Source organism: Rosa chinensis, chromosome 2 (assembly GCF_002994745.2).
Source record: "Rosa chinensis cultivar Old Blush chromosome 2, RchiOBHm-V2, whole genome shotgun sequence".
Lineage (NCBI taxonomy): Eukaryota > Viridiplantae > Streptophyta > Magnoliopsida > Rosales > Rosaceae > Rosa > Rosa chinensis.
The window spans coordinates 32,242,060-32,269,557 of NC_037089.1; the positions used below are offsets into that span (position 1 = coordinate 32,242,060).

At 43.3% G+C, this 27,498-nt stretch overlaps 1 pseudogene; it reads left to right on the top strand.

The window, feature by feature from the left end:
- The first annotated feature begins 1,094 nt into the window (after positions 1-1,094).
- On the top strand, positions 1,095-27,498 carry LOC112184140 (annotated as a pseudogene).

Consider the following 27,498-nt stretch of genomic DNA (forward strand, 5'->3'; position numbering starts at 1 on the left):
CATTGAGCATGGTTGGAGATGGCTTACCCAAAAAGCCAAAGTCATTTTGACTTATAGCTCAATGGTTGGAGATGCCCTTACTTTGCTTTATCAACCTAATATCATTGTAATAACTACTACAGCCATATATATATAGGGCTCTTCTAGGAGGGATCCATTTTTTTAGTCATTTTAAGGGATACCTTATTAGACCCATTTTTCAATCGCATATTCACATCTCCACCTTTCAGTGTTTAGGTCTATATGAGTTAATTTAAACTAATTCAGGTTGGACAAATTTGGTTCGTCTACATATATATATTCCACTAAAGAATTCTTTTTTTGGTAATTTTAAGGGATTCTTTGTGGGACCCGCTTTTAGATCGCATTTTGGCATCTCGACCGTTCAGATTTTAGGTCCTAATGTATAGAATAGATCATTTCTGCAAATTCAGCCATATAGATGATCGTTAAGGTATCGAGCCAGATTAAATCAATGGACAGACCAACTTTGTCCAACCTGGACTATTCGTGTGATTCATTATTGTAAATAGTAGTTATAAATGCCTTAATGATTATTAATTTAGCTGAGAATTTGCAGAGATGATCTACTAAAATTTGAACTGTTGAGATGTGAATATGTGATCGAAAAGTGAATCTAATGGGCTATCTCTTAAAAATGGCCAAAAAAAGAGATGCCTCACTAGAAGGGACACACACACACACACCCACACCCACACCCACACAACCACACACAACTATATATATACACGTATACATATACATATCTACCTGCAAAATCAGAAGCTTCTCTAGAAACTAAAAATAAAAATTTGAACAAATGCGACAATCTCAATAAAATCCAGCCGGCATACAATACATTGATCTCCTCAAAACTTACAGAATGACCAGTACCTGATTACCCTCACTTCATCTTCCTTCATTTTAGGATGATAGAAATGTCATCATACAGCTTAATTTTCACTTTCCTTCTGCAAATCAAATAAAAATGTAGTCCTACCCTTCATTAATCCAATAATCAGCTCCCACTAACTCCCTATATATCCCATCTCAACCCATCATGCAAATTAAACCTATTTTGGTGTATCTGTACAATGGCACTCTTTTCACTCGCTAGCTTTCTTAAACCTCTAATATTTCATCTCATTAATCTTCAACACTATGCTTTGGTATGGAGTTGGGGACTTGATGTTTCTCCTACAAAAGGCTTTGCCTCCCTCCCTTTTAACCGATCCTACTACCATATTCAGAAGCCTTACGATGTGCCCGGAGACCAGCGCTACTGCTTCATCGATGGAGTTCATAAATGTTGGGTCTACTCCACAGACAAATTCACACTACCACCAGCCAAACCTTGCCTTGCACTGAAATTGCTATACAAGTTTTCCTCTATCGGCTTATATCACTACTAGAATTTTGGCCTCAGACATCGGCCAGAAACAGATGTTAAAAAAAAAACCATCCAATGTCTTAGTGGGTGATGTTAAAGATCACGAATAAAAAGACATCGGTCAAAAACCGATGTCCAGTTCAAAAATAGACATCGAAAAAGCAACAAGAACCGATGTAAAACCGTTGTTATGATGACATATTAGTGTGTTTAGATATTGTTAAACCTTCATATTTTAGCATTTAATGCTTAATAAAGTATAGGTCCAGCAACACAACTATGCATTTTAACATCGTTTCTCAGGACACAAACGATGTCTTTTAGTCTTTGGCACATCGGTCCTCATTCTGTATCGATGTCCCGTAACTCTTAGGACATCGTTTATTGAATCTGTATTGATGTCCAATCTTATATAGCACATCAATCAATATGTTATAATTCGATGTGCACTAACTTTTGGGACATCGGTTCTATCATAATATTTCGTTATCCAATGGCTAACAGGACATCGATTTTTTCTTTTAGAACTGATGTATCAGTTCTTATTTACTTCGTTTTTATAATTATAAACTGATTTGTAACTGCTGCTGGGATATTCAATCCACATTTCTAAAAATAAAATGATTCAAAAGTAATTGTAACATTGGGGCATTGCATTAATTTATGTCTTTGATCATGATCCTTATAATTTACAGAAGGCATTTACACCTAAAATGACAAAATGGTCAAAAAGCTAGAGGAGTGCTTCAAACACAATTGAGAGCAAATACTCCATATGAATTAAACCAGACTGCATGAAATTCTGGCAACTTTGCAGCGCTTCTCTTTGGGAGTGGCAGTAAGGGAGCCTAAAAAATCGGCAGTGTAAAACACATAAACTTAAGGGAAGAGCATGATAGAGGAAACCAATTCAAACTCATGGTTAGGCCTGAAATATATATAGTCTAGCTTCCTTCAATACTAATTACCAAAACAATTTCCTTTCTGCACTCACAGCAAGAACTCACCTTATTTTTTGCAACCTATATGTCGTTTCAAAGTCGGGCTTTATTGAAATAATTATTTTTAACTTGGCATGCGTAGAGGTCTTATCAAAAGTTTCGACATGCAGACTGCGTAGATGCATATATTCAAATTCATATTTAGGAGTGCACATATTGAAACTCAAATCAGAAAAATAAAATATGAAGGTGTAGCAAATTCAAGCATCATGCAGTAGGTATCATACCTATTTAGGTGCCTTGTGGATGAAATTAGTTTGCTGCATTGCCTTAGTAGTAACCTGTCATAAAGAGCATATTATCAAAATTTCTTATAATGCAACTATATAGCTTTTATACCTTATGCAAGTGACCTCCTTCTAACTTCTGCCTTTTGGTAGCTTAATTGAGTTTTAACTCCAGAAGAGCTACAAAAGCTCTTCTCACTGTTTTGGCAAATAACCATTCTCCATATCACTAAAGCAACTTGGCGACATTAATTTAAAAGATAAAACCCAAAGGACATGTGCACAAGGAGGGCTCTCTAAGTCATTAAAACGAGAAAATAAAGAGTTGGTACCAGCAGAGATATGTGTTCTACCTCATCACATGGACTGTTGTCGTTTCTAATCATTTCTTCAACACCCCAAGAAATGCCTAAAAAGCTAACACAGTACCTCCGAAATTTTGAGATTCCCATGGAGAGATTTCTGATCAGAAAGCTGATGCAAACCATGCTGAACTTGCTCATCCTCATCACTTGGTGTAATCTGACTTTCAGCTTCACGTTCTTCTTTCTCAAGTTCATCCATCCTGGCCATCATATGAGCAAATTCTTCATCTTCATCAGTAGGTTTTGCAATTACAACTCTAGAACTATTAGGAGAATCTTGCTTGAGTGCACCTGAAACAATTGATCCCACTTTTAATTTGAATTGGAGCAACATAGAACAAAAGAGCATAAACCAAGAGAAATAACGCAGATTTAGATGAAACACCAGATTCACTGATATATATAAAGATACACACACACATTGGTGACAAGACATCGGTCAGTTGTTCCTATATATATCGATCATTATGTATCCAACAAAAATGCTCAAAGTATGGCACATACAGGCAAAGAAATGTGGATTCAAGATCAGATATGGTATATAACAAAATGAGCCCAGTCACTGTCAAATTACATTTCACTTCATCACCAAATTACTAGTTCTTCTCAAACTGACTCCAATACACAATTTAGGTTGAACCATAGGCAATTACATGAGCAGAAAGAGAGAGAATTCAAGGAACAAACCTTTTACTTTGTATACAGATCTCACGCCTACAAAATCATTAGCCTTTCTCTTAGCATCATGCACCTCTTACAAAAACGAAATGGACAATCAAATCGATAAATTTGTGGTTGTCCCAACAACAACAAAGGCTTCTTTAAATTCAAAACTCAGTTCTTCAAATATGCCATGTTAGAATTAAATTCAAAAATCTATACGCAACATGATTCAGTCATTGGTTCCTCTTTGCTCATAGGCTTTTATTTTTTCTTTCTCAATAACAAACAAACTTCATTAAAAAAGAAGCATGTATAGCACAATATAAAAAACAGTGGGCATGCATGCTGAAAAGCATTAAGAGAAAAGAAGCAAAGGCAAAACAATTTTACAAAAGTATTCAATTTTATGATTGTTTAGAACAGGAAGCACAAATTAGGAATACGACAGTCTCAAAAGTAGTTAATTTACAAAAACTTAATCGTATAATGGATTGCTACTCGCCCTCAAGTGTGTTAAGCAACCACAAAACTATCCTTAAAAGTCAGAAATGAAGTAAATAAATCAAATTGAATTTGTCAAACAAAAAGTTGTATTCATTGCAATGCAATTCAGTAAGCTACAAACAGAGCAAAAATGAAAATGAAAAATCCAGGAATTCAAAAATAAAATCAAACACAAACACCCATTTCAGTAACAGATTGAATCAACCTAAAGCTCAAAACTTGTATATCAGAATCCAAACCTGATTATACGCATTTTTATACTTGTAATTATATCTAAAATACTAGAATTAAGCTAATCCTCGAGTATAATTAATCTATTTTTATTTATTTTGTAGGAAATAAGCGGAATTACAGAAACCGAGAAGAAATGACACGATTTTGAAGCAAAGTAGAATTTTCGACACAATGATGAGAAAAGTCAACAATCAATGAACGAGTTGACCAAGGTCAACGTCATCAAGAGTGTGAAGGCCATGTGCTGTGGAAAAGAAGAAATAGAAAAAGAAAAAAAAATTAAAATAAATTGAAGAATGGAATCTGCATGCACGTGGTGATCAATTAATTAAGAACCACTTCTTAATTAAAGCTTTGTTTCAGAGCATTTTTCTTCTTTCATCTTTAGGCCTATCATGTGATGCCACGTGGCCTTATCTATTTCATGACCACACAGCCCAGCCACACATATATATTCCTACATATACTACATGCCCTCGGTTCATACGGGAGAGACACATTTCTGCCGCACCACACCTACAGCGCCGCTCTCCAAATTTCCAAAAGGGGAGGGCTGCTGCCCTCTCCCTCCTTCCCCTCCATTTTTCCTCTTTCCTTTATAATTTCTTTTGAGATTTCAAGGATTTACTCACACAAAGCTTCAAGGATCTATCAAAGGGCTCAACCTCTACAAGATTCAAGATTTGGGTAATTGTGGGAGTTATAATTCAAGAGTAGTCATGTTGGCTTTCTAGCTAATTGTGGCTATCATTATTTTCTCCTACACTTCTCTTTTCTTTTCTCTTTGAATTTTGTTGTAACATCCCGTATCTTCACTTACCCGTTTACTAGTCATTTGGACGGTAAACGACAACTATTTTCACTTTTACCGTCGTTTCGATACTTTTAGTGGCCCTAAAATATGACTTTTTGTTCGGGTCAAAATTTGAGAAAATGTCCTTCATGAAAGTTGTAGAGAACGTTAAACCGAGCGCGTACATATGTGGTTCGTAAAAATCGGAGTTCGCATGCGAAAGTTATACGCGAAAATGTGAAAGTTACTGTTCATGGTAAAAATTATATATATATGGAAAAATTACCGAGGTAGGTTTCCATTTCCGGAAACTCACCCCAGCTCTCTCTCTTCCCCGCGCTCTCCCCCTTCCTCTTCGGGCAGCAGCTTCCTCGCTGCAATTCGACGCCGTCCGGCCGTCCCCCGGCGTGTTCCAAGCCACCACAAACTCGCCTCCTTCCCACCTTCACGCTGGTGCCCTTGATTTGCAACGATTTGGCCGGAAAAGCTCAAATCGACGTGAAGTTCCTTCCGGGTCCAATTTCGATCCTTCAGGCGATTCCATCGTTTCCGACCACCTCCGACCTCCAAAAGTGGATAGCAGGGACTCCTCGAGCTGGTGAACGTTTTCCCCAACCCCTCTTGCTGCAATTTCCGGTGTAGAGGTCGAATCGAAGAGGGCATCTGAAAACCATTTCTGGGTTTTCTTCACGGGATTAATCCGGACGTTTAAAGGTAAAATTGAGAGAAGTTGTAGTTGAGAATGTTGTTGGGTCTGTGGTTTTGCAGCTACTGTTGAATTCTGGTGGCCATCGGAGGTGATGGCCGCCGGCGCGTGAGCCCCACGCGCCGCCACTGTGGGTGGCGCGTGGAGGCGTGTAGGACAGTGTTTTAATTCCAGTTTTTAGCCCATTAAATCCTATAAATTGTGTAGAGCTTGTATGTGAAGTTTGGTGATTTTTGGAGAAACTTGGAATTAATTATGAATTTCTGAAGTTTAGGGTTTCGATTATCGAATTACGAGAATCCGACCGTCGGATATCTCACGGTTCTGCCTTGGAACCTTTAAATTAACGAATTGGTATTAGTAGTATAATTTGGGCTAAATCCGAGGAGAATTGGGAGGTGAAATTATGAGGAATTGGTTTTAGGAATTGTATTAAATTATTGAAGAATTATTCACGGAATATAATTGTGTACAGGACGACGTACCGAGCTATTGCTCGATGACGGAACACGAATGCGTGATCGTCGGAATAGTACTGTGAGTGGACTTTTGTTTTAAATAGCGATGCATGCATTTATTTTCTTAAATAATGTTCTAGTGATTATTCATATTACTTTTTGAGGAAATGAATTAATTTTCGGAAATTGATTTCGAATTATATCATGGATTTGCTTTCAATAATGAGCTTCAAAGGTTGGTTTTGTTTTATTATATTATTTGATGAATTCCTTATTTCCGAGGTAAATTTCCGGAATGAAGCATATCCCTAATCACCGAGTTAAGCTCTTGGAAGATTTTTAAGATGAGTTTCAATGGAGTTGGATATTCTCAATTGTTTATTGACTTTCAATTTTGGCATCGGGAATGCCTAATTAAGGATTTTGGATTTGGTTGGCTTCTTGGAGATTTTGAGAGATTTTTGGAAATGGGATTTACCTATACTAATTTCCGGTTTTGGTTACGGATTTGAGAATATCTGGGCGTGTGGGACACGCCGTCGATTTATTTCTATTTCTCACTTATCCATTTTGAGATTGAGAGTAATCTTGGCGTGCGGGGTCACGTCGTTGAATACATGGTTTCTATCTCGTGAGAAATGTGGGGAAGCTACATGGATTTACTGGTTTTCGATGATGTTTCCTCACCATACGCGGGTTATGTTATTAGGTCTCCTCCTCACTGACTTTGTGTTGGTGAGTGGCAGTTGAGGTAGCTTGTTCTCCTCCTCACCTACTTTGTGTTGGTGAGTGGCAGTAGAGGTGATTTATTCTCCTCCTCACGTGGGTGGCAGTCGAGGTTATTTGGTCTCCTCCTCGCACAATCTATGTGTGAGTGCAAGTTGAGGTTATTAGTTCTCCTCCTCGCACAATCTATGTGTGAGTGGCAGTTGAGGGTAGGTAGAGCCTGGAGGCTCTATTGCCCGTATGGTGATATCTCTTCCCCATATCCTATCATTTCTCGACTAGCGGGGCCTAGTCTGATTTCCGTGTAACCAGCGGGGCTGGTCTTATCCTGTTGAGTATCTGAGTTTCGATCCTTCCTCTCGGTCTAGTCGGTTTTTCTTGAGCGGAGCTTCTCGTGATTTGTTTTCTAAATCATTACATGCATCGAGGGTTTTTAAGGAAATAAATGTGGGAAAGTATAAAATCCACTTGGTTTAAAAATTGTTTATTTTTGTCCACTCACGCTAACGTATTTTATGTACTTTCCCCTGGGCCCTTCGGTTTCAAATGCCCAGTTTGCAGGCGAATTGGTTGAGGTCGGGCGTACACGGAGTTGAGGCATAGTCAACAGCATGGCTTCCGCATCTGTCGTTGAATTAGGTTTTCCTCTTATACCTTTCTGTTAGAATTGCTCTGATTTCCTATGAGATTTATGCTTTTCGAGTTGAGATGTGTGTTTTGTGAATTGGAGACTGATGTTGATTTAGGGAGCAGGGTGGCTCCAGGAGCATAAGGATGAATTGTTTGAGGAGTGTAAATGTTTTCTACAGGTTTGGGTTGCCCATTTTAGGGGAAGTTCCGCCAAATTTTTGGTAGAATTTCTTCTAAGGTGGGCCCCGCAGGGTCACTTTGGATTTCAGGGTGAAATCCGAGGCGGGTCTTGTCATTTGTAGTTTTGATGTCTATAATTATGGGTTGTGAGTAATTTTCTTGTTGGGTTTTAGGGTTGTGTCCCTAACCCGAATTTTGTGTAAAAGATGTTTAATTTAATGTAATGATGCAATTTTTTTTTTTTTTTGAAATGATGATGCAATTTTCATATGATGGATGCTTATATCTATTTTTGTTGGGTTAAAATGCATGTCTAGGAGCCTAGTCAACTCTAGGGTGTGTATTTTGAGCATGTCTAGGACGGAGTTAGAGGCTTGACCCCCTTTAATTTCTAAGCTAGAAACCTTCAATTTTGTATTCGAGGGGTTATAAGCATGGTGATTTACACCCGTTGTGTGATTGCGCGGGCGGGTCGCTTAGTAGTCTAATTCCTCGATCTCTACGCCTCTTGATGTGAATTAGTGACCCTTGAACCGGTTCTAATTCATGCCAAGTGAGTTCCTACGGCCCTTGAACCGGAGTAGGAATACCATGAAAGGGAATTTCGGTCCTTGAGCCTTGAACCGCCTTGGATACGACTACCGCCAAAATAGGAAATATGCATCTACATTAGATTAGCTTCCGACACATGAGATTTGGTGAAGGATCCTCCCTAACACCTGACATTCTCATTTATATTGTTTACACTTTTATTAATTTCTTTGCATTTTTATTAGTTGCTTTACATTTCATTACTTTTTGTTAATCTAAAATCAACTCTCAAAATATTGAACTTCAACTCATTGTAAATATTCATCACTAGGCTCTTAGTTGTGATTAGGCTTTGGTGAGAACCAAAACCGAGCATTGCTAGGGCTTGGTGCCTTAGATTAACATTTTTATTTATTTTCTTTATTTGCTAAGTGTCTTTATTTCCAATTACCCAAGGATTGTGGGTTAGCCACTAATCCCCGTGGTACGATAAACTTTGGGCATAATATTTCCCTATCTTGACAATGATACGTACGCTTGCGTAAATGTATATCCAAGTCAAAACCCCACATGACATATCCACATAAACAGTTAAAACAATCCAGGAGAAAAGGAATCCGAACATGGGTTTGCCAAAAACAGAACAAAGATCCTTACATTCATTACCCACAAGTAGAAAACTGATCACAATGAACAAAAAAAATACTTACCTGAAAACCTTTTAAGCATTAGTTATGCGCAATATCCAGACTTGAGTTCTGCTACTGATGTTGCTCCTCCAACAATAGTTAAACAAACTGGGAAGACCACGCATTCAATCCAAAGCATAGGACAGTCCACAGGAGCACATAAGAAGTTGGGTAGGTTATACTTTAGCTTCAAATGGATCTGGGGGTTGAACGGTTGATGATGTTGACTAGGGACCAAAGGTATTTTCTTGTTCGAGAAATAAAGTTTTACCCAGTTAAATTACCGGACCCCCACTCCATGGTTTTACAATTTATAACAGAGAATGAAGAACATCTCCGGAAAATCAACATCATACATGATAAATAGATAAATTGAATTGCTCTTCAGACATAAATCACAATATCCAACAAAAAAATTAGTACCTTCCAGTGATGTATTCGAGCAGCTCATCGATGCCAAAGTACTCGACGTTAATATCAACATGATTACTGGAGCTCCGATCAACGGCGTAGCGGCACATCTCCTCCAAGTCATAGTTAATCTCACCATCGTTTCGCATGTCAATCTTGCTCCACATGAAAGGGTCCTTGCAGATTTTGCGCCATTTCATGCACACTTTCTGAGCGCTCTCCAGGATCTCGATCGCTCCAAGCCGTGAGAGCATCGACGCCATAGCTTTATCAGGGAGCTCCGTCCAGTTTTGGTAGATTCTCTTGCATCTTCGGGAGGATTTGGCCATTGTGATTATTGGGTTAGGGTTTCACTGTTTGGTTTTGGGAGTTTCAGTTGTGAAATGGAGGAAGACTGAGCAGGTGAGACGCTTTGAAAGTGTGTTTGGACTTTGGAGTGGACGGAGAGGGTTTTAGAGAGAGAGAGAGAGAGAGAGAGAGAGAGAGAGAGAGAGAGAGAGAGAGAGAGCTCGCCAGCGGTTAATGAGGGAGAAAGAGACAGCGGTTAATGAGGGAGAAAGAGACAGCAGGGGAGTGAGCGGAGGAGAGGGAGGCGGTGGTGGTGGTGGCCGTGTGAAAAGAGAGCGGGAGAGAAAGAGGAGAGGGCCAGGGTTTCGGGGAAGAGCCAGACAAAAAATGGGTCGCCAGTTTCTTTCGGAGATAGAGTGAGGATGAAAATGGGTCGCCAGAGAGAATGGGAAAACTGATAAAGTGCGGGTGGAATGGAAATTTTGTTCTCCGCGTGTCGAAAATTTTAACTTAATCTTTTCCGCGTTTTTTTTAAATTTCAGAATCAAATTGTAGACATCGGTCAACAGTAATAAACGATGTCAATTATATGCATATAAATCGGAATTTGAGGAATCGATGTTAATGACATTTTTTTACATCGCGTGAATTCCTCATCGATTTAATTGTCGTGATGTCTAAGACCATAATTCTAGTAGTGTATTTTTTGACGAAGAGGTGTTAGCTCAGTGGTTAGAGCACCCACTACCTATGTACGAAGTCATGGGTTCGAGTCACCATGGGGGCAGGAGTGAAACCTTTTGATCCTCTTTTAAAAAAAAATAAAAATAATTGCTATACAAGTCATGCACACCACTGGTTGTATTTCTCTTGGTCACTTAGTGGTGCATGACTAAAGATTTTGTGTCACTCACCGTTGAATCAATCTGAATCCTAAAGCGGAGAATGATAACTATTAAAAGTAAAAAAGTAAAAATCATGAGTTTTAGGATTCAAATTTGCTCACCATTTTTATTTTGTGGTGATATCACGACCCAATTAAAACTTGCCACGTCATGTAGAATTAATTTAATACTTAAAATTTATTTGCTTAATAAAACATCATGAGTAACTATAATTATATGTTATAACATATGACAGTTTTATATTGAGTGGTGGTTGTTTGAGCCCAAAAGTATTTTTGGCAAGATCCCTTAGGGGATTTAGCACAGCAGCCAGATACTTGCGGCCCAAAAGTAAGCCTACTTGGGTTTGGGTTACAGCTTCACCCATTCTGGAGTCAAGTAGCGGTGATTGAATTGGAAACTTCAATCAATAATCCTTCTGTGGCAAGGAACAGTCAAAACCCTAGGTATAAATACCAGGTTTCAAGGACGAATACAACACAACTCTTCAACCAATTAATCGCACAGATTATCAAAGTCTCTCTGGAGCAAACCTACTTGCAACCCAGCAAAGCAAGGCTAAAGCCCTCGCAACCCAGCGAAGCTAAAGATACGCTGCTTTCTCCAAACTTCCCAGTGATCGCTCTGCTCAACCTACAACGTTGAGTATCGATTCGGTGACGCAAACAGATCACAACCAAATCCCTAATCTGTAAGGCAAGAAGTCCTTTTCGGGAAGTAGAGGAAAGAACCTTGTGACGAGGTTAGTGCTCTCCTCGTCCACATCGTTGATCAAGAAGTCAGGTCAAGGGATTCTCCGAATACTGCACCCCACGGTGCTAGCACGCCTGAGCACACGCTCAAAAGAGACAGTTTGCACCCATACTGGTTTTGGAGCCAAACATTTTGGCACGCCCAGTGGGACCTAATAGCGTTTTTTTCGTGATCGCAACCATTGGGAAATCAAGCGCAAACCCTTACCAAAAGGTTTACGTTAACTGCCCAAACCATAGGACCTCCAGTTACAGGCCGCACTCTCGTGCCGACAGTTGTGGTCTTTCTGACGAACAAGTGACACAAAAATTCTCACTCAACCCGCGATCACCAGACATGTCAATAGAACAGGGTGGAACTCCCCAGCCCGCTACTGAGGGCAACAAAAATCCTCCTGTCCAGCCAAACGAGGCTGGCAACGCGGCCAATACAGCCCAAGTGGCCGCGAGTGAGGAGACAACTGATTCAGTTATGCCCATTATCGCCTTGGCGAATGTGAGCATTGAGGAGAGGCTTGCTATCTTTCAACATAATAATGCTGCATATAATGAAAGGATGGAAAAAGCCCTCGCAGAAGAGCGCTGAAGGCTTGATGAGGTTTCGATCTCACTACAAAATCTGAAGTGAGTTCGCGACAAATGCAGGGACATTGGCAAGACATGTATAAGAAAAGCCAGGAGAACCACAAGGAGCTCGTGGATATGATGACTGATCAGGCCGCTCGGAGCAAGCACATCTCTGCTGATATCGCGAACCAAGCCAAGCATAATGCTTCAGAATTGGCGGTTCTTCTCAACGTGGGATCCAATCTTGCGACCCAAGTTGCCATGCAAAGAGCTGAGTTGGACCAGGCTAAAGAGGTTATGAACAAAGCTTTGGGGGATCCTAGCACTATTCTGGGTTCACTTGGACAACCTTCAGGTACAGGCAAATACATACCTCCTAATGCTCGGGAGAAGACTAGCGGCAACACCATTACACCATCTGCAGCCGACTCTGCCTCAACAACAAAAAGCAAGGATAAAGCCTTGGTAATTGGGGGTAACAAGGCCACGCCAACTCCCCCGCAAAAGAGTAGGACTCTGAAGACCGGTGAAGGCAGTCCTGCTGATCCTGTTGTGTTTACTCAATACGACAACGATGGGGCAGAGAATGTGTATGAAGAACTTCCAGGGAATTACTATGGCATTGACCAGGCTGGCACTCCAATCAAGATAACGGCCCTCGTAAAGGATGTGACTGCGCCAGGTATGACCCTGCAGCAATCCACTATTCCCAGGACAATTCACCTTAGGAAAGGTACAACGGCCGCTAGCCAGGCTGTACCTCTGCAGAATGCTCGCCAGACCTGGGTGACACCTCCTCCTCCTGGTTCGGACTATGTGAGACGCGAAGAGGTTGAGGAGATGATCAGGTTAGCTAACCCTAGGGCCCACCTAGATGGGGTTTATGAGGGACCTTTCCTTCCACATATAATGCTCGCGCCTTTTCCCAGAGGCTACAAAAATATCATATTCTCTACTTTTTCAGGAGAGGATACTGAGAATGCGGCAACCCATCTGGCCAGGTTTAGGGTGCAATGCGGCCAATACCAGAATAATGACATCCTTAAGTGCAGGATCTTTGGCACTTCTCTATCTGGCGCAGCTTTTAGATGGTTTTCTAAACTACGGCCAGGGTCAGTGGCTGATTGGCCAGCAATGGAAAAGCTCTTCCGAGAGACTTTTGGAGCTATCGAACCTGAGGTTGACTTGGCCTCTCTCACCCAGATGGCCCAACAGCCCACCGAGTCTGCTGTTGCTTATCTTCAACGCTTCAAGATCCAAAAGGCTAAACTAAGTATGATATTGCCTGAGAAGGAATTGGTTAAGTTGGCGATCAAAGGATTGGAGCCGCGCCAGCGAAAGAAGCAACATGGCAGTATGATCTAGTCAATGGGAGAGCTTATCACAGAGGTAGGTAGCTTTGAGCATCTCCTTAGAGAGACTGATGCCAGGAAAAATGCATCCAAAGGGACATATGTGCCAGGAAAACACCGTACAGTGGCTGCATTGCACTACCAGCCGACTACCTATGATCCTTACTATCATCATCAAGGGGAAAAAGTTTACCGAGAAGAAGATGATGAAGAGGAGAATATGATGAAGAGGAGAATGATATCTCCGTGTTTGAGTTGACAGGAAGGAAGAGCTCAGCCCTCAAGCAATTGAAAATATCTAAGGAACCTGTCAAACTCAAGTCTGTAGCATTCACCAAACCGGAGTTCGTGACGTATACATATGATGCCAATAAGGCACATGATATTTTAGATGAAATGATCTCCACGAAGATGGTGAAGACAGATTTTGGACCTTTCCCTCGACCAGATCAGTTGAAAGGAAAGAAGTACTGCAAATTCCACAACTTGTGGAACCATAACACGGCTGACTGTGTGAAGCTAAAGGACCAAATTCAGGTATAACTCAATAATGGTAGTTTGCAGGTGGAAGCTCCAGCGACCGCAGCAGCACTAGTAGACCTAAACCCTTTTCCGAACACCAAGGTCAATATGGTTTATGTGAACTAGACCAAGAAGAACCAGAGAAAACCAACCTTAGATTTGACTGCAAAGGGGTGAGAAGAAAAGACAGAAAGGGATGAGACCCTTGCAAAGGAGAGAGCTAAGCCAGTCAGCGAAGCCTCACTAGTAGTCCTTTGCTCGAGATACAAAGAAGAATGTGTCATCCAGGTGTCGCATGAAGAAGTCGAGCAGACGTTTCATTTTGGCTCTTTCCCGCCAATCAAGTGGGCCTCACCGTCGCAAAACTATCAACGTTCGAGCCCAAGAGCAAGAGACAAGATAGGGTCACCGCCATCCCCAAGGGACTCCAACTTGTTCAAGAAACTGAAAGCTGCTGCAACCGAATAGAAACAAGATGGAAGGGTTAGGAATGAGCATAAAGATATCCTAACCAAGCCGTACATTTCACCTTCTTCAACGTCCTCCATCAAGGAAGGCAAATGGTACACTAGAGAGAAAGGGAAAGCGGTGGAGATTAGCTCTTTCAAGAAAAGGAAGCTGCAGCGAAGGTTCGGAGAGGCCAAGCGAACACTAGAGGCTCTGGATCAGGGCCTAATTAAACCTTCGCAATTGGTCAAATCACCTGAACAGTATCAGAAGGAGATGGAGGCGCTAGCCACTAAGCCATTGGTGGCCTCCCGCAATTTTCAAAAGCAAGCGCGCTCGGAGTCAGGGGCTTCTAAGCCTAGTGTTTTCTACAGGATCACGAAAGAAAGAACACCTCCGCTAGCTAGGAAGGAAAGCTCGCCCTCTAGGTGGCCACATATCAGGCGCATGTTGTTTCTCGAGGAGCCAGAAACCAAATCCTTAGTTTTTGAGAGACTGGGGGGCAAGGACAACATTACAGATGCCTTACAGTGGGGACCTAAAAAGTTTCAAAGTCTGGTAGTCGCGCCCCCAAAGGAGAACCCAACAGAGTATAGGTCGGACCCACCAAAGCAGGTTACCATGACACGGGAACACAAGCAGTGCCAGGTAAAAGGCCTTATAAGAGAGTCGTTAGTAGCTTTGTTGGCTAAACAATTCAACAACATACCAGTTGATGAGCCCAAGCTCGACCTTGAGGAGGAGATGGACGAGACAGAAGTGCTAGAAACCTCCTGCAACATGGTTTATGTACTTCCCTGAGGTATGCACTACCAGTCGCCGCGCAAGAGTGTGTGGAAGCTGAATGAGGCAGCGAACAGCCTTTGCAGATTACCTCAGCAGCCACGACACCTGTCGAAGAGGCTGTTTTCCCGGAAATAGAGGATGCCAATAGTAAAGAGTTCTTCATGAGCTTTACAAAGCCAACACCTGCTATGGTCCAACACATAGACCTCTATATATCACGGCGGAAATTGGCGGCACCAAAGTTAGCAAGATCATGGTCGACACTGGTGCGGCAGTTAATGTCATTACTGCAAGGACTATGCACTTGCTTGGAATTAAGAAAGAGAAGATCTAGTCTACGTCCCTCACGCTTAAGAACTTCGCGGGGACTGTAACGAAGACATTGGGCCTATTATTCCTGCATATTAAGGTCGGCCCCGCAGAGGGGGTTTATGCTTTCTTTGTGACAGACTGCTACGCGGCTTATAGCGCCATTCTAGGCAAAGACTGGATCCACCGGAGTTATTGTGTTCCGTCAACTCTTCATCAGGAATTGATTATGTGGAACAGGGCTATGAATAAGGCTAAAGTGATTAAGGCTGATCCTCGCCCGTTCTCTGTTCCTGCGAATTACGTAGATGCCAGGTACTACTTGGAGCCAATCACTCCAATGCAGGTTAGTGGCATCGATTACAAAGGCCGCCCCATAGGGGTGACGACCTTTGAATTGGCACAGTGGGGGCTCACGCTCGCGAAGGAAGGCCTGGAAAGGCTTAGCCACGCTATGCCTAAACCCTTAAATAATGAATGGATTACGACCATCCAGAGGAAGGAAGAGAGGCCTTCCACTCTTTTTACGAGAGATTATCCTCGTATCTGGTGGAAAAAGAGGCCTATGATCGAATCACGACCTTAGAAATAGTTAACGAAGAGCTCTCTGACCATGAAGAGGAAGAAGAAGACATTCAGCTCGCCCTAGTAGCATTGGATGACACACCTCCTAAGGTCAGGGACCCTACCAAAAAGGTTAACCTTGGAACAACTGACCAGCCCATGGAAGTGGCTATCAGTGCGTATTTAGAGCCTAGCGAGAAGGAGAGGCTCATCTACTTACTGCTGGAATTCAAGGACTACTTCGTGGAAAAATACGAAGACATGCCAGGCCTGTCACCGGACTTGGTATGCCATCAGTTGCCAACACTCCCTGACAAGAGGCCTGTGAAGCAAGAGCCGCGAAGAATGAATTCAGAGACCCAAGTTCTAGTTAAAGAAGAAGTTGAGAAAATGCATAAATCAGGCATTATCAGGGTGGCCAAGTACAATCAGTGGCTATCTAACATAGTGCATGTTCACAAAAAGAATGGCAAGATGCGAGTCTGCGTGGATTACAGAGACCTTAATGTGGCTATACCTAAAGATGTTTATCTTATGCCGGTCGCGGACATGTTGGTAGACGTAGTAGTGGGACACGAGTTGTTATCCTTTATGGATGAAACTGCAGGATACCACCAGATTTCGATCGCGGAAGAAGATAGACACAAGACCGTGTTTCGCTGTCCAGGCTTCGAGGGAGTTTTCGAATATGTGGTCATGCCTTTTGGTCTGAAGAAAGCCAGGGCCACGTATCAGAGAGCCATGAACCTAATCTTCCACAACATAGTTGGGAAGATTTTAGAGGTTTACATTGATGACATGGTCGTCAAGTATAAGAAGCAAGGGGACCACATCATAGATCTCATAAAGGTCTTAGAGCTCATGTGGCTACACAAGCTCAAGATGAATCCCGCCAAATGCGTTTTCAGAGTTTAGGCAGGTGACTTTCTAGGGTTTATAGTCCATCAGAGAGGAATCGAGGTCCCTAAAGATAAGGCAAACGCGGTTATTCACGCATCTCCCCCGCGAATGAAGGAGCTACAGCGACTATTGGGTAAGATCAACTTTTTGCGACGATTCATCTCTAACTCTGCAGGTAAAATCCAGCCGTTCTCTCCACTACTGAAGTTGCAGGGAAAGAACGAGTTTGTATGGGAACTTAAACATCAAGAGGCTTTTGACAAGATCAAGGCTTATCTGGCAAGTCCGCCAGTGCTAGTTCCCCCCAGAGCTGGCTATCCGTTGAAATTATATATATCAGCTACAGAGGCTTCCATTGGTAGCCTCCTCGCTCAGGATGACAAAGCTGGCGTTGAACATGCTATCTTTTACCTCAGTAGGACACTCACAGACTGCGAAACAAGGTACACTCCAATGGAAAAGCTGTGCCTCACTCTATACTTCTCCGCGTGCAAGCTGCGGCATTACATGTTATCCTTTACTACTTGCATCATCGCTCAAACCGATCTGGTTAAATATATGCTATCGCGATCTATCCTAAGGGGTCGCATTGGCAAATCGGTGCTAGCCTTGTCAGAATTTTCGCTACAATATGTCCCTCAGAAAGCAGTAAAAAGACAAGCCATCGCAGACTTTCTAGTGCATCACCCCATGCTGGACATTCCCACGGTAAGAGACTTAGAGGTCGCTGCTGAAACTGTAGATCGCTCGGACCTGGCATGCTTGCCTGAGTACGCCATGCTATATCAAGCCACAGTTTCACTCCAACCCTGCGTGTTATATTTTGATGGCTCGAGAACGGAGGCATTGGCAGGAGCAGGGGTTGTCTTGGAAAATCCAGCTGGCGATCGTTTTTCATATTCTTTCCAGTTAGAGTTCTGGTGCACCAACAACCAGGCAAAATATGAGGCCCTCATTATTGGCCTGGAGGTGTTGCTAGAACTAGCAGTCAGAGACATCCAGGTACACGGTGATTCTTTACTCGTGATCAATCAGCTTCGCGAGAAGTATAGATGCACAAGCTACTTGCTTGCACCGTATTTGAGTCACGCTCTTGAACTTCTGGCCCAATTTGAAGACGTGGGCTTGGAGCATATTCCTCGCGAGCGCAACTTTGCGGCTAATAAGCTCGCTCAGTTGGCTACAAGCTTTATGACTTGGATACATATTTACGCAAGCGTACGTATCGTTGTCAAGATAGGAAAATATTATGCCCAAAGTTTATCGTACCACGGGGATTAGTGGCTAACCCACAATCCTTGGGTGGTCGGAACTAAAGTCACTAAACAAACAAAAGAAAATAAAGTATATAAAATAAAAACGCTAATCTAAGGCACCAAGCCTTAGCAATGCTCGGCTTTGATTTTCACCAAAGCCTAATCAAAACAAAGAGCCTAGTGGTGGATATGCACAAATGAGTGGAAGAGTTTAATGTTTGGGGGTTGATTCTAACTTAACAAATAATAATGAAATGTAAATCAATGAAAATAAAAATGACATGTAAACAATAAAAATGAAAATGTTGGGTGCTAGGGAGGTTCCTTCACCCAAATCTCATGTGTCGGAACCTAATCTAATATAGATGCATATTTCCTATTTTGGCGGTAGTCGTATCCAAGGCGGTTCAAGGCTTAAGGACCGAAATTCCCTTTCATGGTATTCCTACTCCGGTTCAAGGGCCGTAGGGACTCACTTGGCATGAATTAGAGCCAGTTCAAGGGTCACTAATTCATATCAAGAGGCGTAGAGATCGAGAAATTAGACTACTAAGCGACCCGCCCGCGCAATCACGCAACGGGTGTAAATCACCATGCTTATAACCCTCGAATACGAAATTGAAGGTTTCTAGCTTAGGAATTAGAGGGGGTCAAGCCTCTAACTCCATCCTAGACATGCTCAAAATACACACCCTAGAGTTGACTAGGCTCCTAGACATGCATTTTAACCCAACAAAAATATATATAAACATCCATCATATGAAAATTGCATCATTATATTAAATTAAACATCTTTTACACAAAATTCGGGTTAGGGACACAACCCTAACCCTCAACAACAAAATTACTGACAACCCATAATTATAGACATCAAGATTACAAAATTTAAAGAGAAAAGAGTATAGAAATATAAGAGAAAACATGACTATCCTTGAATTATAACTCTCATAATTACCCAAATCTTAATCTTGTAGAGGAGAAGTCTTTGATGAATTCTTAAAGCTTTGGGTGAGTAAATCCTTAAAATCCCTAAAATAAAACTAAAGAAAAGAGGAAAAATGGAGAAGAAGGAGGAGAGAGAGCAGCCCAAAGGGGCTGCCTCTGATACTGGTGTGCGGCGACTGTTAGGGTCTTGGTCGCTGGAGAATTAGGTCGTGGTATATATATATATGTCGAAGAGAGAAGAGAGTATAATTGATAATGGGTGGCAGCCAAAGCAAGATAAGTGGATAGCTGTCCACGTGTTAAGGCTGCAATGGATGATTGTGAAGAAGGAAAACTATTCACATGCTATATGTGTGAACAAAGAGGAAGAGAGTGAAAGCAAATTATGGATGCACGTGCATGGCTGCACAATTTTTTTGATTAATTATGTTAATTAATCACTTGATTAATTAAGCAATTAATCACTTAATTAATTAAGATGCAATACTTTTGCCGACTTTACAATTCTTTCCGTTTCTTCTCACACTTTTCCATGCATTTCCGCACGTAATATCTGAGGTAATTGGATCCCGCTCCTTTGATTGCATTTACTACGGTTGACCCTCATCGGCTATTTTGTCATTTTGTCGGAAACTCCAATTTGCTCAATTTTCCACAATTTTTTCTTGATTTTCGCAATTCCGCTTATTTCCTACACAATAAATAAAATTGGATTAATTACATTATAATTGGCTCGAGGATTAGCGTATTTCTAGTGTTTTAGATACAATTACAAGCATATAAATGCGTGTAATCACTTTACCTTAAAATATAGAGTTCGCGAGCGAATTCTAAAGGTTGAGCGACGCACGTTGCCTTCGTGGCTTGCACGACATGATCCGCCAGAAGAGCCCATAGTGGCGGCGGTTGATCCTATTGATGTGGATTGGTGTGTCCGTTGATCGACTACCTCACGCAGCCAAATCCCACTGCAGACAGGAAGGTCCGTTTTCTGGAGCTAAATTACTTCCTCAGAGGCGATGAGCTACGTCGACGTGGTGAAGATGGCATTGATTTCCTGTGTATCTATGGCTGCGAAGCAAAACGATTAATGCGAGAGGTGCACGAAGGCATGTGTGGGGCCTATCAGGTCGGTCCGAAGATGCGCTGGCTCATCAGGAGACATGGGTATTATTGGCCCAGCATTTTGAAGGACTGTATCGCATTCGCTAAAGGATGCCAGGATAGCCAAGCTCATGGACCAGTCCAGCACATTCCCAATATTCCCATGCAACCTATTATTAAACCTTGGCCTGCGCGAGGCTGGGCTTTGGACTTGATTGGAATGATTCACCCACATTCTTTACTCCAGCACAAGTTCATCATCGTCGCTACTGATTTCTTCACAAAGTGGGTGAAAGCTGAGCCTTTGAAGGAGGCCTCCGGTGCCACCATTCGCCAATTCATCTTTCGCAATATTCTCTGCATGTTTGGCATCCCAGAGGTTTGGTGTCCGACAAGGGGGGCATTCATGGGTGGTGATGTACAGAAGCTCGTCAATGACTATGGCATCCAGTTTATCCATAGCACACCTTATTACGCTCAATCCAATGGTCAAGTGGAGGCCAGTAATAAGATTATCATTACTCTGTTGAAAAAGCTGCTTGTTGAGAACCCTCACCAGTGGCACGAAATATTGTATGAGACACTATGGGCTTATCGCACTTCCAAGTGGAACCCTATTGCCACCACTCCCTATGCGTTGATGTTTGGCCACGAAGCGGTTCTCCCTTTGGAAATAAATGTTCAGTCCCTGCGCGTCCAAGATCAGCATCACTTGATCGGTGAAGATTATGTCCAGGCTATGTGGCAGGAGCATGAAGACCTTAGCGACAAGCGTTTAGAGGCTTTGGACAGCTTAGTGATGAAAAAGCAACGCATCGCTCGTGCCTACGATAAGCGGACGCGCGACCGCAGTTACAAACAAGCTGAATTGGTTTGGAAGGCGATTTTGCCATTGGGCGAGAAGTTGACTGGCCGCGGTAAGTGGACTCCGCGTTGGGAAGGATCCTTTGTCGTTCACATAATTTTGGAGCGCGGGGCATTCCACCTAAAATATTTGGACGGCGACCTCCACCGCAACCCCATCAATGGCAGGTTCTTGAAGAAATATTACCCAGTGTTTGGGAATTCGAAGATCCACCGGCTCCGCCTGTTTCTGGGACAGGGGGGCAACCATAGTCTTCTTTGATTTGCGTCCTCCCTTCCATTTCGGCCTTTTTTTGTGGCCTCATTCTCCTGTCTTCGCTTCACCTACTAAGACTAGGGGGCAACACTCTAAGCATTAAGGCTTGTATTAGCGGCCTTATATATCTCGTTTGTTCGTTGAAATCTTTACAAGTATTTCATTTTTCTTTTGACAATAAGTGTTAGAAGCATGTAACAGAGCCTATACCAGAGGCCATATTATATAGACAAATTTTGAAAATGGAGGAAGAAATTTGTTTGTGTTCATAAAGGGGCTTTGCGGCCAAAAGCAATACAAATACATTTACAAATTACAAAGCCAACAGTGGCTGAAAGTCATAAAGATTTCAGATCTTCTGAAAAATTTCTGGATTTCTGAGCTTTTATCTCCAGAGGGGTCAGTGAAATGATCGCTCTTCCTCTTTCTCTCTTCACTCTCCTCTGATCTGAGTCGCCACTGCTACCATAAGTACTGTAAGGGGAGAGAAGGAAATAATCCTTCGTAACCCTTCCAGTGAGTTATCCTCCGGGATGGAGATGGTCATCAGAGCAGAGCGCAGCTCAGTTGCCTCAAGTCCCTCAGGGGGAAAAACAGAAGTCTGTCCTTCAAACCCCTGAGGTAGGGCGCCAAAGAAGAGCGTAGGGCCTCGAGTGGCCTTCCACCCTTCTTCTTTTTGCTCCACGCGAGAGAACCTAAGGAGAGAGACTCCCTAGGATGTGATACCCCTCATTAGGAACACCGCGTGTTCTTCAGCCTAACTGAAACCGGTGGATCCCGTCCGGAATTTCTGAGGCCAAAGACATGTGGCTAGACCTGAAATTAGGCCATAAAGCCTACCCAGGAAATGAGATTAAGCCATAAAGCCTAAGATCTAGAGGTTGACAGCGAGATTATGATGGGAAGATTTCAGAAAGAGAAGGAACAGAAGTAGGGCTCGCAAGGTTATTTCTGAATAAGTCATGGTTGCGTGCATTCTCACTTCTACCAAGTACAGGTATTTATAAGGCCAACCTCAGTGGCCTTAGCCCTTTGATGGACGGTTGAAGTAGATTCAACGCCATCAATGGGGTCATTAAGGGAATTCAATGCTATGATATCAGAAATGAACGAATTGAATACGCGTGGACAACAAAGAAGTCTCCAAGGAGGTAACTGCCCCATTTCGAGTTTATCCCTTTCAAAACTGTTTTAATATGTAGTTGAGGCGAAATTATACTGCTTTGTTATCTACGAAGATAAAACAGAAATTTGGGCCAGCAAAGTGGGCTAAATAGATAATTATGATAATAATATTAATGTTGTTCATACAAAAGAATGGACCTAATACTAGAGGCCTAAAGTCTCCAGCTTGCATAAGTTAGGCGGAGAAAATGTTCATCCAGGCGAAAGCTAGCGTCAGTGGTAGCTTGGGTCGCCTGTTGGGCTGCCACGCGGGCTTGGGCAGGTCTTGTGATAGCACCTCGAAAGCGGCTAGGGGTTGTTCCAGTAAAGGTTCCTAATGGGCAAGCCTGGCCGTTACAGTGGCTAATTGGGCCTGAAGATCCTGAATCTGGGACAAGAGATGGTTTCTCGTGAGTGTCAGATCCCTGATGAGATTGGCCCGATCACCCAAAGAATCGCCCTAATTATCCATTTGATGAGTAAGGGCCTAATAGTGTGCTTCAGTCTGCCTAGCCTGCCCGATCGCGGCCGCCTTCTCATTGAGCCATTGGGGGAGGTCCTATAGCAGCTGGTCAATATCAAGAAACTGTGCGCCAGTGATGGCTCCTTCGAGGAGAAGTACCCTCAGGTACTCTAAAACTCTCATGGGCGTGCCAGGGGTCAGAATGTCAGGGCCCAGGAGGTGACGAAGGTCTCCTCTAGCATCACCTACAACCCCAAGAGGGACCAAGCACACGAGCCAGCCTCTCTAGTCTTGAAGGAGGCACAGGTGGTAGGTTGTGATCCACAGCGACAGGAGCCTCAAGAGGCTCCGCAACAGGAACTGCCTCCAGCACTGGTTCATGAGGTACTTCTTCCTCTGCTTCAAGCACTTGGGGGGCAGGTTCCTGGTCAGCCGCATTTCCACCATCCTGTTCGGCGGGGTTCTCGATAGTCATTTCCTCAGCAGCGACAGCCACTTCCTCATTAGGAGAGACATTTTGATCCTAGAAAGAGGTGTTAGAATGTAAAAAAGAGTAAGGCGGGGGTTAGAGTGGAAATGTTTACAAGGAAACATACCTCTTTGACAGGTGACTCGCGGGGAGCATCAGTTGCCACTTATTCTTGGACAATCTTGAGAGGATTAACCGAATCAGGCGATACCTGTTCCGGGTTGAGGGTTGCAGGTGGTTGCTCGCGTGATGTATCTGTTGGTGGCACTCTTTCTTCAGCTTCCGGCGAGCTATCGTCCAGAATCTGCACTGGTACCAGGGGCAGCTGCAAATCACTCGCGATATTGATTTGAGATGGAGGATTGGTCGAACCAGGCCGAGCTTGGGTTTGAGAAGAGGCTGCTTCTTCGTCGGCAGTAGATGATCCTTCACCAGTTGGCCTTAAGGACCTACGACTGACCTGCAAGTGAAGAGCGTTATAGGCTTAGATATAATGATGGAATGAAAATTTTAGTACTCGCGTTAAGTATGAAGTACCATTCGAGAAGCGAGTGGTTCATCTTCTGCCCACGGATCAGTCAGGGGATCAGCGCGGCTGCGTTTGCTGGTCAAAGCGGCGGCAAGCTGTCAGGAGAGTCAGGTTAGACTTTGAAAGAAGATGTTGAAATATTAGATTCTAAGAGAGATTCCTTACAGTTTGTGGGTCGTCGTCATCGGAGGAAGAGTCTTCAACTTCGGGCTCCGTTGCTACAGCTTTTTGTTTAGCAGCCTGACCAGTGGCCGGAGAAGCATCCATTGCGTGATTGCCGGAAGGCATAATACGTCCCTGCTGCATTAAAATTTGAGTTAGGGGAAAAGAGTGGAGGTAAAAGCGAATGAAGAAAATGAAAACATTTTAGGGCAGTTACCTCTTGTGAGGGCTCGCGGATAACAATGCCGGCTTGAACAAGATGCGGGGCTTGCGCGGGTCGCGGGGCCTGCTCAGGTAGTGGAGATCGCGCCTCATCTTCAAGAAAGCGAGCATGCAATTCGGTATCAGCATCATAGGGATACCTCAAGTCTTGGAAGATGGTCGAGAAGAGCTCATCATCCCTTTGTCTCCAGCAGTTTACAGAGACTTCTTTCCACCATTGGTCATAGTCTTCAACGGTCCCATCGACAGGAGCGATTTTGTTGGCCTAGTGAGGAAGATCGACCAATGCGAGCATGCTTTGGGCTGGCGGAGGCCCAGTTGGGGGATCAATTTTGCGCCAAGATGTGTTGTAATTTTAGGCATCAAAGAGGGGGAATGGCACTAACTAGATCAGCCCGAGTTGGCGAGCAATGTGGTTAGGCGCGTAAAGCTCATAACTGAGTTCTTCCGCGGTGAGTCTGATATCTGAGCAGGAGATCGCGCGACAAAAGCCAAGCGCGTGTGATCGCTATAGTTAGGATCCCCAGGAAGGAACCCATGTTCAAGTAGAGGCGGGAATCTCCTATTGATCACCAAGTTGAGGTAGGGCATTTCGTGCAGGAGGTACAAATATGAGAAACACTCGGAATAGGGTGGGGATGTGTACCTTGCCTCTCGGCAGAGCCATCGACCAAGAAGGGCGTCAATTGGTGGTAGCAGCAGAATGTCGTCGCGGCGAAAAAAATGGAAAGTAAATTTGAATCCAGAAATCAAGGAGCCAAAAGGGGCCTGAGATGCTAGTTTTAAAAGGATGCATGGTGTCTTGGTATAGAGTGAGGTAGAGGGCGCCCAGCACCGGCTGTCTAAGCCCTACACGATGGCCGTTGTAGAGGGTCGTGGCGAGAGAAGTCCGAGGACCAGTGGGCTTGTTGGCGGAGGTGAAAAAGATGAACTTGCAGAGCCAGTACTCCAGGAAGGTAATTCCTCCGGTTGCATTGTGTTCTCTACGATAATGGGTCAGCCACCGCGGGTAGGAACCGCTATGGGAGCTGCGACCGGCTTGAGCCATTGTCGAAGTAAAGGTGACAGAGTCAAATTGGCCATGCACATAGGGCTCGCCATCGATGGGTAACCCAGTGATAGTGAGGATGTCTAGTAGAGTGATGCTCATTTGGCCGAATCGAAAATCAAAAGTGCTGGTGGCGGTGTTCCAGAAACAAAGAAAGGCAGCCAGCAGTGATCGATTGTCATCGCGCAGAAGGCAAAAGCAAAGATCTATAGTCTGAGTAATACCTGCCGTGTTCCAGTGAACCAGATCTCGCTCTTGCGCTTCTCGATACCATGAGAGCTCCGCCGCGTTGATGGTGGTGGGCCAATGCCCTATTTTGGCTCAGTGCTGATGCGCACCCCAGCTAGTGAAATCTCCAGGGGTTCTTTTAAGGATTGGAATGGGTCGTCTAGTAGAGGGCGAGAGCATCATCCGGGATGGAATCTCTCGGTGAAGGACCCAATCCGGCATGTTGGTTTGGGAGTCTGAGAAGCAGGGGTCTCTGGATATTGGTATGGATGAAACAGCCCTATGCTGGTTCCCCAAGTATGGGCACTTTTCTCGTTAAGTTCCTCTTCCAGATCAATGATCATCTTCTTTGGGGGAGCCATTTCTGGGTTTCTGTGAAATTATGTATGGAACAAGTTTTCTGGGTTTAGGAGACTGGAAGGGTTTCTAATGTGACAGGTCTAGAATGGCTGCGGGATTTAAATAAGAGATTTTGTGAGGGAAACGATACGACGAAAAGACGTTTTGCAAAGCGAGTGGACGCGACCCTCATTCATGGCCTCGTTTCGGTCTTCAAGCGTGTCATTTAAGTCCCCTTCAATCAGTTACACTTTCGCGGGCCTGAGGGGCAATGTTTGAGCCCAAAAGTATTTTTGGCAAGATCCCTTAGGGGATTTAGCACAGCGGGCCAATACTTGCGGCCCAAAAATAAGCCTACTTGGGTTTAGGTTACAGCTTCACCCATTCCATAATCCATAAGGAAAACTAGTCCTTATTGGAGTCAAGTAGCGGTGATTGAATAGGAAACTTCAATCAATAATCCTTCTATGGCAAGGAACAGTCGAAACCCTAGGTATAAATACCAGGTTTCAAGGACGGATACAACACAACTCTTCAACCAATTAATCGCACAGATTATCAAAGTCTCTCCTGAGCAAACCTACCTGCAACCCAGTTGCAACCCAGCAAAGCAAGGGTAACGCCCTCGCAACCCAGCGAAGCTAAAGATACTCTTTAGCAAACTCATGCTTTCTCCAAATTTCCCAGTGATTGCTCTGCTCAACCTACAACGTTGAGTATCGATTCGGTGACACGAAGAGATCATAACCAAAGCCCTTATCCGTAAGGCAAGAAGTCCTTTTCCGGAAGGCAGAGAAAAGAACCTTGTGACGAGGTTGGTGCTCTCCTCGTCCACATCGTTTGATCAAGAAGTCAGGTAAAGGGATTCTCCGACGACTGCACCACACGATGCTGGCATGCTTACGCACACACTCAAAAGAGACAGTTTGCACACATACTGGTTTTGGAGCCAAACAGTGGTATCACCACCAAAGTATTGGTGGTGAGCAAATTTGAATCTTGAGTTTTAGTACGTTTATTATTAAACATTAAAATATTTAAACCTAGAGGGAAATCTATTAATTGCTACGTTAGTAATTCAAAATTTTAAATAACAAATTGGAAGTGCAAACATTAACATTGCTCAATAACCATTATGTCCTCATTTTTATGAATTGATGGCAGGGATACGATTACTCTTTTGGTGTGTGGGAATTTGAAGCATATGCGTAAGTGCCAAATGGAACATCAGGGGTCTGCATAATGCAAGTGTTTGGAGCAATTGCTCTTCATGCCTCAACTCTGATGTTGAGGGTCTACAATGGTTCACTCACCTACTACAGGGCTCCAGTACTGGTTACAAACATCTACGATAAGTGGTTCAAGATCAATGTGGTTCACGACGTTGATGCTGCGAAAGTCAGAGTCTACATTGACGGCTGTCTCAAAATCGAGGCAAATGGTCGTGGAGGAACGTCTCATGCTTTCAAATGTGGAGTGTATGCCCAGATGAATGACTATTTACATGGAGTCTCGCTGGAAAGACATCAAAGTTTGAAGGAAGTATTGA